Raw genomic sequence first — 6,000 nt, 5'->3', positions numbered from 1 at the left:
TTAATATAGTAATGTACCAGGGAGATGGGGCTGTAAGAAATGCACAGCACAGCGCGAATCCAGCAAATACACCATAGATTAGATTTTCAAACAATACCTTTAGTGCTGTCCCTGGGGAGATGGTCTCTGAGTTACTTAACTCCATCCAGAAAGATTTATGCAAAAACCATGTAGTGCCCCCTGTCCACCCCCATTCTAATCTCAGCCCAGACAATAGGGATTTGAGGAGAGTTTACAATCTGTTCGTGTGGGGAGTCATTTCTCCTTGTTCAGTTCTCAGGCCTCTCCTCACGTTTGTTAACAGGTGATCACCCAAATCCCACATGTCACAACATTAATCGACCCACCGACAGCTCTGTCATCCACCTGTGATGTCTTAATCAGAACCAGTCGAGGGTAATGAGTGCCACAAAGCCATCCTTACATTATATAATGTTCCCCTCGTGACCAGACACATTGCCAATCACTCAGCAGACAGACACAAGCTCCCCTTCGTGTCTCATAACATCTCAATTAAAAAAGGGTAAAAATTCACGATTAATCTTTAAATAACCCTCTTTGCCAAGTTAACACTTCCTTCTCTTAATAAACTGACTCTTATTCACACAGGATAATAAAAAGTGACAAACTCCCCTAACACCTCATGGGAATACAGCAAGGTCGATAGATCTTCATTAGGCAAAAGAATATTAACCAAGACAGGTAAAGGGATACATATCAGCCATTCTGTATCTGAATTTTGGAATAGGGTCAAGGGGCTGAATGGCCCCTCCTGTTCCTGTGTAACAGGCCCCAGAGGGGCTGAATGGCCTCCTCCTGTTCCTGTGTAACAGGCTCGAGAGGGGCTGAAAGGCCTCCTCCTGTTCCTGTGTAACAGGCCCCAGTGGGGCTGAAAGGCCTCCTCCTGTTCCTGTGTAACAGGCCCCAGAGGGGCTGAATGGCCTCCTCCTGTTCCTGTGTAACAGGCTCGAGAGGGGCTGAAAGGCCTCCTCCTGTTCCTGTGTAACAGGCCCCAGAGGGGCTGAATGGCCTCCTCCTGTTCCTGTGTAACAGGCTCGAGAGGGGCTGAAAGGCCTCCTCCTGTTCCTGTGTAACAGGCCCCAGTGGGGCTGAAAGGCCTCCTCTTGTTCCTGTGTAACAGGCTCGAGAGGGGCTGAAAGGCCTCCTCCTGTTCCTGTGTAACAGGCCCCAGTGGGGCTGAAAGGCCTCCTCTTGTTCCTGTGTAACAGGCCCCAGAGGGGCTGAATGGCCTCCTCCTGTTCCTGTGTAACAGGCTCGAGAGGGGCTGAAAGGCCTCTTCCTCTCCTATGTTTTTAAGCCTGACAAGGAAAGGACATTGCTGAACTAGGCTGGTTTTTGCAGCAATCCAAAATCTTTTTATGGCCATTTTAATTCCTGAAGTCACTTCCATGAATAAAATTAAAACAGCAAACTGACAACGATCAGATCATCTATTCCGCTGAAGCTGGTTGAGGGATAAATATTGGCAAGGACACCGGGGAGAACTCCCCAACTCTTCTTCAAAATAGTGGCCATGGAATCATTTACATCCACATGAGACAGCAGAAGCATCTTAGTATAGCATCACATCTGACAAACACCACCTCCAACAGTGCAGCACTCCTTCAATACTGACCCTCTGACAGTGCAGCACTCCCTCGGTACTGAACCCCTGACAGTGCAGCACTCCCTCAGTACTGATCCTCTGACAGTGCAGCACTCCCTCAGTACTGACCCACCGACAGTGCAGCACTCCCTCAGTACTGACCCTCCGACAGTGCAGCACTCCCTCAGTACTGACCCTTTGACAGTGCAGCACTCCCTTGGTACTGAACCCCTGACAGTGCAGCACTCCCTCAGTACTGGTCCTCTGACAGTGCAGCACTCCCTCAGTACTGACCCTTTGACAATGCAGCACTCCCTCTGTACTGACTCTTTGACAATTCAGCACTCCATCGGTACTGATCCTCCGACAGTGCGGCACTCCCTCAGCACTGATCCTCCGACAGTGAAGGACTCCCTCAGTACTGACCCTCTGACAGTGCAGCACTCCCTTAGTACTGATCCTCTGACAATTCAGCACTCCCTCAGCACTGATCCTCCGACAGTGCGGCACTCCCTCAGTACTGACCCTCTGACAGTGAAGCACTCCCTCAGTACTGACCCTCTGACAGTGCAGCACTCCCTCAGTACTGACCCTCCGAAAGTGCGGCACTCACTCAGTACTGACCCGCTCACAGTGCAGCACTCCCTCAGTACTGACCATCTGACAATGCAGCACTCCCTCAGTACTGACCCTCTGAAAATGCAGCACTCCCTCAGTACTGATCCTCTGACAGTGCAGCACTCCCTCAGTACTGATCCTCTGACAGTGCAGCACTCCCTCAGTACTGACCCTCCGACAGTGCAGCACTCCCTCAGTACTGACCCTCTGACATTGCAGCAGTTCCTCAGTACTGACCCTCTGACGGTGCAGCACTCCCTCAGTACTGACCCTCTGAAAGTGCGGCACTCACTCAGTGCTGACCGTCCGACAGTGCAGCACTCCCTCAGTACTCACTCTCCGACAGTGCAGCACTCCCTCAGTACTGACCCTCTGACAGTGCAGCACTCCCTCAGTACTGACCCTCTGACAGTTCAGCACTCCCTCAGTACTCACTCTCCGACAGTGCAGCACTCCCTCAGTACTGACCCTCTGACAGTGCAGCGCTCCCTCAGTATTGACCCTCCGACAGTGCGGCACTCCCTCAGCACTGATCCTCCGACAGTGAAGGACTCCCTCAGTACTGACCCTCTGACAGTGCAGCACTCCCTTAGTACTTATCCTCTGACAGTGCAGCACTCCCTCAGTACTGACCCTCTGACAATTCAGCACTCCCTCAGCACTGATCCTCCGACAGTGCGGCACTCCCTCAGTACTGACTCTCTGACAGTGAAGCACTCCCTCAGTACTGACCTTCTGACAATGCAGCACTCCCTCAGTACTGACCCTCTGACAATGCAGCACTCCCTCAGTACTGACCCTCCGACAGTGCAGCACTCCCTCAGTACTCACTCTCCGACAGTGCAGCACTCCCTCAGTACTGACCCTCTGACAGTGCAGCACTCCCTAAGTACTGACCCTCTGACAGTGCAGCGCTCCCTCAGTACTCACTCTCCGACAGTGCAGCACTCCCTCAGTACTGACCCTCTGACAGTGCAGCACTCCCTCAGTACAGAACCCCTGACAGTGCAGCACTCCCTCTGTACTGATCCTTGACAGTGCAGCACTCCTTCAGCACTGATCCTCTGACAGTGCAGCACTCCCTCAGTACTGACCCTCCGACAGTGCAGCACTCCCTCGGTACTGATCCTCCGACAGTGCAGCACTCCCTCAGTACTGACTCTCTCACAGTGCAGCACTCCCTCAGTACTGACCCTCTGACAATGCAGCACTCCCGCAGTACTGATCCTCTGACAGTGCAGCACTCCCTCAGTACTGATCCTCCGACAGTGCGGCACTCCCTCAGCACTGATCCTCTGACAGTGCAGCACTCCCTCAGTACTGACCCTCCAACAGTGCAGCACTCCCTCAGTACTGACCCTCCGACAGTGCAGCACTCCCTCAGTACTCACTCTCTGACAGTGCAGCAATCCCTCAGTACTGACCCTCTGACAGTGCAGCACTCCCTCAGTACTGACACTCTGACAGTGCAGCACTCCCTCAGTACTGACCCTCTGAAAGTGCGGCACTCACTCAGTGCTGACCCTCTCATAGTGCAGCACTCCCTCAGTATTGATCCTCCGACAGTGCAGCACTCCCTCAGTACTCACTCTCTGACAGTGCAGCACTCCCTCAGTACTGACCCTCTGACAGTGCAGCACTCCCTCAGTACTGACCCTCTGAAAGTGCGGCACTCACTCAGTGCTGACCCTCTCATAGTGCAGCATTCCCTCAGTATTGACCCTCCGACAGTGCAGCACTCCCTCAGTACTCACTCTCCGACAGTGCAGCACTCCCTCAGCACTGACCCTCTGACAGTGCATCGTTCCCTCAGTACTGACCCTCTGACAGTGCAGCACTCCCTCAGTACTGACCCTCTGACAATGCAGCACTCCCTCAGTACTGACCCTCTGACAGTGTAGCACTCCCTCAGTAATGACCCTCTGACAGTGCTGCACTCCCTCAGTACTGGCAATGGTAATGTTGGTCTGCATTATTGGCTTGAGTTTCTTGATCATCTCCTATTGTTTGTCCCCTCATTGGTTGAGGGTCTACATTTTTCTGATCATTAATTGAACGTTTTAGTTATTATCGACATCTTGCCCTCACACAGCCTCTTTCTGCTCTTCAATTCCCTCAGCCTTGACCAGTGATGTTTCCTATCCAGAAGGATGGGAAAGAGTAAACGGTGTTCAAATCTTCAAAAACCTCTTAAACCAACTCAAACACCCTTTTCTCAAGAGGCACCCCAGCTGCACACTTTAAAGCTTGTCTTAACTTGGTTTGGATTTTAGTTCCGAGATTGTCATTCGGCTCCTGTTGTGAGGGAAAAGCTCTCATTTTCCTTGCGTTTCTCTCACTGTTTCATTGTTACAAATTATTGGAATAATCTTTAGTCCATTTAATGGTGCCTATACATTATTATAGATTATATCTAATATTATATATTAGATATGTGAATATTTAAGTAATGTTCACGGAGGCTTATGGCCGATGTTGATTTGCTTCAGAAACACAGCAGAGAGGAAATTGAATGCCAGTTATGTCGACATTTGAAGTCTTTGTATCTGTGTGTTCTGTCAGCTCACCAAGTCACAGCTCCTCGCCTGTGCCTGAGGTCCCCAGACACAGTCAGAGACAGACAATCTAATTAGTTACAACAGAAAACAGGCTGACGGCAGCAGGGTGGGTGGGTGGGTTGTTATGGGACAGCTGAAAAAGTCTGAACACAGCCTAATCTGTAGCCTGGCTCCACAAACAGTGGAATTGAGAGACTGCAGACTCTCCACAAACTAACACCAAATCAGCACATGCTTACACCAGGCAGGGGAGGAATGGGAGGACAATTATCTCACTCGACACAGAGAACGATAGAGCTACTTAGTCAAGATTGCAATGGAGATGGATTTACTAATGATGTCATTTCCCATAGTGAGTGACAGGAAAACTATCTCTTTTCCACATCCTCACAGAACATTTTTCACCCATTAGACAATTCAAACCAATCCCAGGCTATCTCAAACAGAAATGCATATTTTCCAGCTGCTGCTCCAGCAGCCTCAGTAATAAACAGGGAATGTTGAGATAAGAGCTGGAGCCAAGAGGGAACAGTGATTGTGTTTCCATCTCTGCATCTTCTCTTTTTGATTGAATTTAGAGGCTTAGTCAGTCAGGCTGTCTGTCAGCATTGGGCCTGGGCACCCTAAACATCTGCACACACTCCATACATCAGCTACAGTGCGAGAGAGCATTGGGATTGGGTATCTGAAACATCTAGACCCAGTCATTTCCTATACATCCACCATCTTCAACATTCACTCCCTCCACCACTGACACACAGTAGCAGCAGTGTGTACCATCTACAAGATGCACTGCAGGAACTCGCCAAGGCTCCTTAGGCAGCACCTTCCAAACCCACTCCCACTACCATCTAGAAGGACAAGGGCAGCGGGTGGATGGGAACACCACCACCTGGAAGTTCCCCTCCAAGTCACTCACCATCCTGACTTGGAAATATATCGCCGTTCCTTCACTGTCGCTGGGTCAAAATCCTGGAACTCCCTCCCTAACAGCACTGTGGGTGTAACTACACCACATGGACAGCAGCGGTTCAAGAAGGCAGCTCACCACCACCTTCTCAAGGGGCATTTAGGGATGGGCAATAAATGCTGACCCAGCCAGCGACACCCACATCCCATGAATGAATTCCCTTGAGTTTAGAAGATTAAAGGGTGATCTAATCGAGGTGTTTAAGATGATGAAAGGATTCAATAGAGTCATTAAAGAAAAATTATTTC

The sequence above is a fragment of the Carcharodon carcharias genome, chromosome 6 (assembly GCF_017639515.1).
Source record: "Carcharodon carcharias isolate sCarCar2 chromosome 6, sCarCar2.pri, whole genome shotgun sequence".
Lineage (NCBI taxonomy): Eukaryota > Metazoa > Chordata > Chondrichthyes > Lamniformes > Lamnidae > Carcharodon > Carcharodon carcharias.
This window is presented reverse-complemented; position numbering follows the sequence as displayed.